Source organism: Pinus tabuliformis, chromosome 6, assembly GCF_031772625.1.
Source record: "Pinus tabuliformis cultivar Carrire ecotype Pingquan chromosome 6, CPIR1, whole genome shotgun sequence".
NCBI classification, from domain to species: domain Eukaryota; kingdom Viridiplantae; phylum Streptophyta; class Pinopsida; order Pinales; family Pinaceae; genus Pinus; species Pinus tabuliformis.
In genome coordinates, this window is record NC_142292.1 from 1,856,860,101 (window position 1) to 1,856,871,239 (window position 11,139).

Here is an 11,139-nt window from a genome sequence, read left to right on the forward strand (position 1 = left end):
TGTGAATATGTGTTAAATTATTCAAAATTTCTAAATGGTATCTGAGCTAGATGATTTGTAGAAAAAGTTTCTACATGGTATCAGAGCTGCTTGATTTGTAGAAGAGATTTTTACAGGATATCAAGCGAGGATTGATCATCAGATCTATTATTCAGAAAGTGTTTACATTTTATTTCTTCAGGCAGAGTCTGTAATCGGGCCAGGTAGCCTCTAGATTCATCCTTCTTTTGGAAGGTGAGATATCCGGTGAATGCCCATACAGTCGATCTCTATACGAGAAATACTTTGTTCTCACGAATTTTAGATAAGAAGCGGTTGAGTTTTTTGAGCTATGGAATGGCGCTCAAGGATAAAACTCGGAAACATTAAATGCGAGAATGGTGATAGTATGCCCAAGTATCTCACGAAGTTCACCCAATGCCGGGATGAGCTGGGAAGTGTGGGGGTGACTGTCGGATGAGGACTTTGTGAGCTTGGCTCTCCTTTGTCTTCTTAAGAGTTGGCATTCCTATCAGGACTCTGTCAATGGTCGGGAGAAATTGCCAGGATGGGAAAGACTATGGTCAGATCTTGTGCAGGAGGAGATCAGGCGGAGCACCAGAAACAGTTCTTCATCCATGCAGGATGAGGAGAACTGTGCCTTAGCAAGTAAGGCAAAGAAGGGGAAGTAGAAGGTTTCTCTTTCCGAATCCAGTTCTTCCAATGATGGGAATAAGGTTGACAAGGCGAAGGTCAGATGCTTTCGTTGTCATGAGTTGGGTCATTATGCTATTAATTGCCCAAAGAAGAAGTCCAAGAAGGGATCCGGGGAAGGATCTGAAGGTGAGGCACTTGCTTAACAGTTTGAGTTGGATTTCACACTCTTCGCATGCATGGTTCCATCCATGATAGGAAGTGGTTGGTTTCCTTGCAGTGGAGCTGCTTTCCACATGACCGGTGACAAAAGTTTGTTCAGTACTTTGGAGGAGAAAGATCTTCAGATACTCATAGGGGTGGGTAATGATGAGAAGTATAGTGTCTCAAGTGTAGGCACGGTTATTTATTAGAGGGAGCATGGAGCTCGCCTTACCTTGACCGATGTCAAGTATGTACCAGTACTGAAGAGAAACTTGGTGTCGATCGCGATGTTGGAAGACAGAGGCTATGATGTAGTCTTCAGTAAGGGAAAGGTTTTCCTTAGACACATCATCACCAGACAGGTGAAGCAAATTAGTTCACGGGTCAAGAACCTGTATGCTCTTGAGGTTCAAGATGCATGCAAAGCCTTGAGCAGCGAGGCAACTGATGGTGACTTGGTGGTTGAGAGGGAGCATATATTACCTCTCAACATGCAGAGCCAGAAGAAGTCTCAGACGATTGTGGAGGAGCCACGATTGGTGCAGCAGCTTCAAGAGGTTGTGGAGCAGCCACAACAAGGGAAGCTGAGAGGAGATCAAGTAGAGACATCTACTCATGCAGAGACCTCCAGTAGGGGGAAACTTCGAGCCAGGTGGGCTGAGGGATCGCATGCAGACATACCTCTAGGTAGGAGGTGGGGTGATGTGGATTGATCACCCCAAGGAGGAGGGGCAGGATCCTTGAGGTACCCAACCTCTTGGATGAGACCTTGATACGGGAGCCCCGATGTGTAGTAGCAGGAACTGACTAATTGGGTAGAGAGAGATGCGGATGGAGCGGCAGAGAGAGAGATAGTGCAGGGAATCCCAGGACAGCGCATAGCTAGCAGGCTGCAGCAATGTGAGAGGCACAAGTGTTTGCATAGTGCTAGGTGGCACAGAGAGGTGTGCAATGGTGCGAGATGCATGGAGGTGTTGCAGTAGCGCAGATGTCAGAGAGGGAGCACTTGTCAGCAGCAGGTAGAGCTTTGGCATCATAGGGTGTTTCTAGCCCAACGGGGAGGTCAGTTGGGAGGTGCATTGCGGATGCAATGCTGGGAGATAGAATCAGCAACAGCACGGATGCAGTCAGAGATCAAAGTGACAGAGGCTAGAGTAGTTAGATACTAGGGAGCACAAAGATGCAGAGTTTCAGTCGACAGAGGTAATAGCAGTCAAAGACTTTGATGACAGAGCAAGTGGACCGGCCAGATGTGTTGCATGGACAACATTCCAAAGTTATAGGATCGGGTTTGAGAGGAAGCCTTTCTTTTTGAGAGGGAGTGTTGAAAAGTGTGCAACAAGAAAGGCTTGTTGAGAATGCAAATAGATGATGGAGCTTAGTGAAAAGAGTCGCCTTCACTAAGTGGGCCTGCAGGCAAATTATGGCGCAAGTTCTATTTTTTATCCTAGCAGGGATGATCACAGTATGAGTGATCACAGTGTGGGTGATCACAGTGTGGGTGACCACAGTGTGAGTGATCACAGTGTGAGTGATAAAAGTCTATTTTTAGACTGGCTGTCAAAAATAGAAAAGTCAAATATTATTGTCTCATAATAATATTTGGACTATAAACTTGATCTTATTCTCTTGGAGCACTTCAAGATGAGCTACGGATGTGGTACATGCAGATCCCAGAGGGAAATACATGGTTACCTATGGGATGACTAATATCTGCATGCAGGACTTCAGTTGGAACTCAAGTGAGTTGAGTTTAGTGGACTGGAGGTGCAGTTGATGGAGTTGTGTTCAGTTTAGCCTTGTTAAACTAGTTGTATTTAGTCTAACTGATCAATAGACTAGAGATGAGTTGGGTGAATTAGTTATTAATTAATTCACAAGTTATTAACTCATAATTCAACTATAGAATACATCATTTAACTCAGTTGCACGTCAGTGCATGTTCAGTTCAGTAGGGACAGGTGTTAGAGGATCAGATTGCTATCAGTTGTGACTATAGCTGTGCATGATGATTTTCACAATCAGTGGGATTGAGTATGCCAATGAATTGGCCAATATCAAGAATTGTAGCTTGTGCTCACGTCCAACAGAGTGTGAGTGATTATTTGCAGGTCAAATACGAGTTTGGTAAGCCATTCTCATCAGTTCTTGAGCAGGTATTGAGCTGGAGAGGCAGGCAAGCAGTGGAATAGATTTGGAGATCAGATCTGAGTTGTATTGTGTGTAACAGGTGGAGCTGGTACTGGATTGCTTGTGATAAGCATTGTACTTTGTAATGTTACATGATTCAATCAATATAATATACAGATAGTGTGGGGTTTTTAGCGAGATGCTTTCCCCGGGATACATACTGTGTTAATGAGTTTGATTGATGCTTCTATGTCTGCCTGTGAATGTTTCTGCTTCTATAAATTGATGATCAACGTAGAGGAGATTATGTATTATACATGTTCCGCTTATAATTGTATGATCAGGATAATCTCTGTGAATATGTGTTAAATTATTCAAAATTTCTACACCTTTGAAACCTCACCATAGATAAACCGTCAGTTGTCTTGTTGCTACAGTACACCGAGAACAACACTCGGAGAGATTACTTGCCCGTAATAGGGTAGTTGGGTTGTATGGCTAATAGTACGGTTGATCGTCCTTAGTTAGTGCCCTGAAACATTGGGCCGAGTACTACTGTCAAACGCTTATGTATATTGCGATCTGTAGCACCAGACACTCCTCGAGACCATAGTTTCCTTCTCTAACTCTGGATCATGCATAATCTCTACCATATCAGATCTTGCAAGTGGGGGTTTTACAGTAGCAGCTGCAATCAGTCCCGTCGTTCAAACTTATCAGAACAACCATTCAGATCTATTAGATCCATTAGATCCGTAGGAGCAATCTGTTCTGCCGTTCAAGATCTCTTCGATCAGCAATTCAAATCTCTCAAATCCATCAGATCTGCCTGAGTAGTTGTGTGGGTTCCTATACCTGGGCGTGATTTTTGCAGGACTTTTGGCAGTATTGACATTTCGGAGATTCAACGACTGTATTATTCATAAGCAAGGAGTAAAACTCCGTTCGGAGTTTTCAGGAGAAAAAAAAAAACCCCTGAGACCTCCCAGGGCGCTTATTGGTGACTTAGCCCATAAGAATCAGAACAACGAGCTGAGCAAGGTGCTACCATTCAATTGTTAGTGCTAAAAAAAAATCGAGCAATCCAAAATTTCAAGTACATTGGATCGGTGCATAGTAGAAACTAGAGCTCAAGCTATGGCCAATGAGAAGATCAACAAACTTGAATAGTCCTTGAAAGATATCCAAGACCAACTGGCGAAAATAACTACAACACTCTCTATGGGCAAGGTGGAAGCCCACGAGGAGGCGTATATTGGAAATGAACATAGTGAGGGTGAGTCTAGCCACTCTCTTCACCTCTGGGGCACCCACCAACAATCCCGTCCGTGACCACCCAAGCTGGATATGCATAAATTTGATGGCTCTCACCCAGTAGCATGGATAGCACAAATGGAGCAATATTTCAATTTGAATTACATCTTGGATAATGCCACTCAGCTTATGGTGGGGAGCATGTACTTGGACAATGAAAGATGGCAATGGTGGCAATGGCATCAACGTTGCAATGGAAGGCCCTTGACTTGGGACACATTCAAAAAAGCTCTTATGGAGCGCTTTGACCATGACTCTGCTTTTTTGGGTCATCTCACTAAGCTCCAATAGACTGGAACAGTGGATGAATACATTACAGCCTTTGAATGCTTAGCTTTCCGCACTTTAGGTCTACAAGATGAGTTCTACACAGAATGTTTTATCAGTGGTCTTAAAGAGGCTATACAAGCTCACGTCTGCCTACACCACCCTCCCACATGGTCGGAGGCTTGCAAGGTAGCTCGTGAAGTTGAACGTGCATTAGCAGCCCGGTCTAATCACCCAAATTTCACCTCCAAGGGTCGCCCCCCACAGGATCACAACACTTCCCAAACACTTAAGGTTCAAAAGGTGTCACCTGCAGAAATGGCAGAAAGAAGAAAGCAGGGATTATGTTGCTACTGTGATGAAAAATAATCCCCCGGTCATAAATGCAAGGAGCCCAAATTCTTTCAAATTGATGCTACTGATCACGGCTCATCGGAGGAAGCCCCACCACTTGAGGAACTAGAGGAGGGAGAAGAGGACAGCTAGAAGGACCAGGTCCCTGAAGAACAAGTTATTTTGCTGCATGCTTTGGCAGGGATTTCTTCACCTCAAACTCTCAAAATCAGATGTCTTATTAAGCATCACCCAGTGGTAGTCTTGATTGACAGTGGAAGTACACATAATTTTATCCATCAAAGAGTCACAGAAGTAGTTCATTGTTTTGTACGAGTAGTTTCTAACTTCCAAGTCCAAATTGCAGATGGGGAACAATGAAATGTGATGCCCACTATGAAAATGTCAAACTTCAAATGGGGGATTATCAGTTAAAGTCCCACATGTTTGCCATCCACATGAGAGGGTGCGACATTGTCCTTGGTGCTGAATAGCTTCGCACACTGGGCCCAATCACAATGGATTTCTAGGAGTTATATATGAGCTTTAAGCAGAACAACCACACACATACCCTCCGCGAACTCCAAGCGGGAGCTCCCTCTATCATCAGCTCACATAGGATGGAAAAATTATTAAAAAAGGGCCATCATGGAGTTATAGCTCAAGTTAATGCCATCTAGGCCATCGAACCCAATTCTCTTCCGATTCATCCTGAGATGCAACAGATATTAAATAACCATCTGCCAGCCTTTGACAAGCCTCATGTGAGCTTCCACCCTCGAGAGGGGAACATGATCCTAGCATCACTTTGGTCCCAGGGGCCCAACCACCAAATGTGTGCCCATATAGATATCCGTTCACCCAAAAGAATGAAATAGAAAAAATAATCAAGGAACTTTTGGAATCAGGTGTCATTCGTCCCAGCATTAGTCCTTATTCATCACCGGTGGTCATGGTGCTCAAGAAAGATGGGGAATGGTGTATGTGTCCAGACTTCAGGGCCCTCAATATGTTGACAATCAAAGATAAATTTACCATCCCAGTTGTTGATTATTTGTTGGATGAACTAAATGGGGCTCAATTCTTCACTAAGCTTGATCTTCGTTCAGGCTACCACCAAATTCGCATGAAAGAAGTTGACATTCCAAAGACTGCTTTCCGAACTCATGAAGGCCATTATGAGTTTCTGGTCATGCCATTCGGTCTTTGTAATGCCCAATCTACTTTTCAAAGCCTTATGAAACACCTGCTCAAACCATAACTCAGAAAATTTTTCCTTGTTTTCTTCAATGACATCCTCATCTACAGTCGCACTTGGGCCGCACATCTTCAGCATGTAGATCATCTCTTGCACCTGCTCCGCGAGCATAAATTATTTGTTAAGATGTCCAAGTGTTCTTTTGGCATGGAATAATTTGAGTATTTGGGCCACATTATGGGGCGTGAAGGTGTCAGGGTGGACCCCAAAAAGATCCAGGCAATGCAGGATTGGCCTCAACCTAAGACCTTGAAGAGCCTGAGAGGATTTTTGGGTCTCACGAGCTACTATTGCAAATTTTTCCACTACTATGGTCGCATTGTGAGGCCCCTCACTCAACTCCTCAAGAAAAATTCATTCCTATGGAATGATGAAGCACAATAGGCCTTTACAGCTCTAAAAAATGCCATGTGTTCCACTCCAGTCTTAGCACTATCTGACTTCACCAAATCTTTTGTCATTGAATGTGATGCTTCGGGTATAGGTATTGGGGCAATCTTAATACAGGAAGGTCGACCCTTGGCCTTCACAAGCCAACAACTAAGTGGGAAGAATTTGGGACAATCTACCTATGAGAAGGAGATGATGGCCACCTTACATGCAGTAGATACCTGGCGACCTTACTTGTTGGGGCGACGCTTCCAAATCCGCGCAGACCATCAAAGTCTTAAACATTTTTTGGGGCAATGCCTATCCTCACCACAACAAAATAAATGGCTCGCAAAAATTCTGGGATATGATTATGAGATAATTTACAAGAAAGTGCGTGAAAATATTGTAGCAAATGCATTATCTCACCAATTTGAGGATGAAAGTACCATGCTTGCAATTTCCCTTCCCATTCCAAAATGGATTGAAGAGGCTCGTAGGGAATGGTTTTCACATCCCTGGCTCTCCCAACTCATTACTCAATTGCAGGCAGATCCAAATTCCACCAAGGGCTACTCATGGCAGAATGAGATTTTGCACTACAAGGACAGAGTCGTACTATCACCAATGTCCACCCTCAAAAGCAACATTTTGGCGGAGTTTCACTCATCCCCCACTGCAGGACATTCAAGCTTTTAGAAGACGTATGCTCACACTCGAAGATCATTTTTTTGGACAAGAATGAAAAAGGACATTCTTACGTTTGTAGTGGAATGCGACGTCTGTCAGCACCAGAGTCTGTTAAAGCACCAAGCACATTACAACCATTGCCCATCTCGACATCAATATGGATGGAGGTTTCTATGGATTTCATTACAGGTCTTCCAAAGTCAGGAAACGAGTCAGTCATCATGGTGGTGGTGGACAGACTTTCTTAGTATGCTCATTTTTACCCCTACCCCACCCTTTTGCACTAAATTTTGTCACTCAATCTTTCATGGATCAGATCTTCAAATTTCATGGCATGCCCACTTCCATTGTGTCTAATCGTGACCCGGTCTTCACCAGTAATTTCTGGCAGGAACTCTTCAGGCTACAGGGTACCCAACTAAATCTCAGTACTTCCTATCATCCACAAACTGATGGTCAAACTAAAGCAGTCAACAAATGTCTGGAAACCTACCTTAGGTGTTTCACTTCAAAAAAGCAACATCTTTGGGTATAGTGGTTACATCTAGCTGAATGGTGGTAAAATCCAAAATGACTCCATATGAAGCAGTTTATGGTAAAATCCCTCCTTCCCCTACTTCTTATATCAAGGGGTGCTTAAAGGTACAAGCAGTGGATCAACTCCTACAGAACCGCACAACCATGCTCGCCCATCTTAGAGAGAATCTTCATCAAGCTCAAAACCGCATGAAGCAATAGGTAGATCAACATCGATCAGAACGCCAATTTCAAGAAGGAGATCAGGTGTTTTTTAGACTGCAACCATATAAGCAAACATCACTCAAAGACAAGGGGTGTCAGAAACTATATCCAAAATTCTACAGACCATATCAAGTACTTTAGCACATCGGAGAAGTGGCCTACAAGCTAGCTTTGCCACCCACTGCAAAAATCCATCCACTTTTCCATGTCTCATGCCTCAAGAAAGTGATTGGGAACAATTGCAGAATTCAAACCAGTCTACCTGAGCTGGATGAAGAAGGGTCAATCTGGCTCCAACCTAAACAGGTCCTCGACACACGCGAACGGCACCTATGTGGTTGCATGATCAAGGAAGTCCTTGTCAAGTGGAAAGACACGTCTCTGGAAGATGCAACTTGGGAACCAGCCACTATTCTTCAGCAGTTTCCACAGCTTCAGCCTTGAAAACAAGGCTATTCTTATGGGGGAGTGCATGTTAGGGTCCCACCCTAACCCCCTTATTTATGTAGTAGGATCGAGTCATAGTTATAGTTAAGTAAAGAGTCAATAAAGCCCATATTAATAATTGTAAGTGGTTAACCCACATTTAATGATGGGGCTACAGTTAGTTGCAAATGGGCCATGGTATTAGATAGATGGTATTAATAAGAACCATCGTATTGCTCCATGGTATTGCATGTACGAATCATATATAAAGGATAGAGACTCCCTACAAGGAGCATCATGTCTTATTTTGTAATCGAGCTCGGCTCTATTGGAGGTTGCCCCCTTGAAGAGGCAAGTGAAAATTGCTTTCTGAATAATAAAATACTTGCTTTGTTTCTCACTGTTCTATGTTCTGGGTATATTTCTTTGCATATTTGGTATTCTAGTATTCGTCTTGTAGGTTAAGAACATAACAGAATCCATGGCCTCCTACAATTCATGATCAAAGCACCGGAGCAAAGTTCCTCGTCTTGTGTTAAGCTCCTTAAAAAATGAAACAAGGTTCCCAGAGCACATTTCCTTTTATTTTGTAAAGCTCGTTAAAAAACGAAATAAGGTCTTCTTTTCCTGTGCCAAGCTCGTTAAAAAGTGAAATCGATTCCCCTTCAATTTGATACTTTGATTGGATCTCGTAAATTCCTAGGTGAGTCTTTCACTTGATCTCGTAAATGAACCTTCATTCCATCTGCCTATTAGTAACTAGTAGTATACCTAGGTTCATGAAACAAGGTTCCCAGAGCACATTTCCTTTTATTTTGTAAAGCTCGTTAAAAAACGAAATAAGGTCTTCTTTTCCTGTGCCAAGCTCGTTAAAAAGTGAAATCGATTCCCCTTCAATTTGATTCTTTGATTAGATCTCGTAAATTCCTAAGTGAGTCTTTCACTTGATCTCGTAAATGAAACTTCATTCCATCTGCCTATTAGTAACCAATAGTATACTTAGGTTCATGAAATGAAGCTTGGGGGGCATTTTTCTAGAATTGATCCATTATGTTGGGGACATGCAAACTTATTTCAAGCATAATTTTTTCTCTATTTCAAGATTGTGTAAAAATGAAATCACTCTCAAACATAGTTTTTCTCATGTTTCAAGCTTGTGGAAAAATGAAACCATATTCAAGTATTCTCAAGCATAGTTTCCAAATGTTTCAAGATTTTGTAAAAATGAAACCATTTTCATCCTACCTCTCATGATTTCCATTCAAATCAGCCTATTTTGCCATATCGGCCTTGTTTTTTTCATTCCATCAACACCAACTGCTTAGATGATCATATGCTTTCACTTGGTTGTTTCACCTTTCCCAAGGAACCGTTGTGATGAGTGGTCTTATTAGCTAACCTCTTAACCTATACATGTTTTGAGAAATTCCCTTGTGACCAGAACCAGTTTCTACCCTTTATACCACTTGTTCCTCTAGGAGGAGTCCTCATTCATCTCTTTTCAGACTCCCTAAACATGAAAAGGTTTTTGAGCACTTGTCCTTTCAAACTCGTTAAAGTAAATGAAAAGGTGTCTACTCAGTATAAATTTAACCCTTTTCCAGAATGAGATAAACATTTATGAAAAAGGAATAACTTAGTCGAACATGGCTAAGAGGTTCTCTTGAGTATTCTTTTTTTCCTTTTCAGACTCAAGAGATTATTTACAAAAATGAACCTTAGGAGTTTTTTTTCACCTCTTTTTCAAACTCTCTAAACATGAAAAAGAAGTCGAGTTTCACCCTTGTTGAGATCGTACAAACATCAAACAGATATGGACTCATCGAACTTGATGAGACTGAGCCACTCATTCTTAGGTTTCCTTAAACATACTCAGAGGGATTCATCCAAAGGATGAACTCACAAATCAAGCATATTTTATCCTCAAGCCTGTTAAAAAATAAAGAGGTACTTACCATAAATGGTTGGTGAAATTGGGAAAACATAGTATTCCACTTATTAATAGCAGCGAGTCACTCTTAAACATGACACTCTTCCACTTCATCTTCGTGGCTATTAAATTGGGAAATCTAGTTTTCTTTTTGGTTCATCACACCATATCAAAGCTGCCTCTTTCAATTTTTGGTCAATGTTTCCAACTCCTTTCATTGTCGTCGATATGTTCAAGAGAAGTCATTTAATTGGTATATGCTACGATACTCTTCAAACTTCATTCCATATCTATCATTCTTGAACCAGTTCAACATCAACATCAGTTTATCTCAAATTATGACGCATGTTTCGTGTTGTTGATGGGGGATACATAAAGGCCCTCGTGTGATGGGTCACTTCCTATTGACATCAATTCATTATAAAGGAATTCGACTTAGGAACTCCCTTCGACACCTTGGAGATTGCATACATCGATGGAAATTTTCCTCACTCTTGGCGACAATTTTACATCATTGGCCTTCGACCGAAATATTCTATGTGGTGTTTGACTTCAACTCATTAATTCACATGATACAGATTGTCCTACAATACCTTTAGAGCCATTAACATCATCAATGGTTTCTCTCACATATAATAATGGCTTAAATCATTGGTCGGTAATTAGATGGTGTTTACCATGTTCGACTCCAACTCATTTATTCACATTGTTAGACTCGTAGATTGGGCAATCAAGTGAATGAGAAAGAATACCCTAGATCTAGTTTCATCCATCTGAGTTGCGTTTTCAGGATTAATGCACAATTACAAAGCATGATGGGTATGATCATGCAAGATAGTCATCC